A 589-nucleotide genomic window follows, 5' to 3' on the forward strand; every position below is an offset into this window, starting at 1 on the left:
CAACATGGTGAAACCCTGTCTCTACTAAAAATACAAAAATCAGCTGAGTGTGGTGGTGTACATCTGCGGACTCAGCTACTTGGGAGGCTGGGGCAGGAGGATCGCCTAAGCCCAGGAGGTGGAGGCTGCAGTGAGCAGAGATTGCACCACTGTACTCCAACCTGGGCAACAGAGTGAGACCCTGTTTGAAAAAAAAGAAAATCAACATACACAAAATGTGGGTCATGGGCAGAGCAGCCGTGTCCCCAGGGAGCAGGCAGGCCAGCTGGGGTCTTCTGAAGGCGAGGCTGGCTGCAGAGGGAGGGAGGGCCTCCTGCTTCCCCGGGGAGGAGGGCTTGGTGTGCTGATCCCAACCACAGACACTGACCGTATTTCTCGTTGAAGAGTTCCTTCACCTGCTCCCGCAGGATCACCTTCTCCCCGAGTCTGTTGGCGTCATCTTTATCTAAAGAGGAAGACAAGGGGGCATGAGAGTGGGCATCGGCTTGGCCACCGGACCTGCTGCTTCTCCCACCAGGCATCCCTGACTTGCCAAAACATTATCTGCAGGCCCCACCCATTCCCACGCACCTGTTTGTCTATTTATTTA

General features: G+C 55.0%; 1 long non-coding RNA gene across 1 annotated transcript in view; it reads right to left on the reverse strand.

Moving 5' to 3' along the window:
• Positions 1-589, reverse strand: part of LOC105548716 — a 64,641-nt gene that overhangs the window by 17,732 nt on the left and 46,320 nt on the right. Inside the window, exon 5 of the long non-coding RNA XR_001007436.1 lies at positions 368-445. This is a non-coding gene — a long non-coding RNA (uncharacterized LOC105548716). The remainder of the gene's footprint in view (positions 1-367; positions 446-589) is intronic.

The sequence above is a fragment of the Mandrillus leucophaeus genome, unplaced genomic scaffold, assembly GCF_000951045.1.
Source record: "Mandrillus leucophaeus isolate KB7577 unplaced genomic scaffold, Mleu.le_1.0 Scaffold42, whole genome shotgun sequence".
NCBI classification, from domain to species: Eukaryota; Metazoa; Chordata; class Mammalia; order Primates; family Cercopithecidae; genus Mandrillus; species Mandrillus leucophaeus.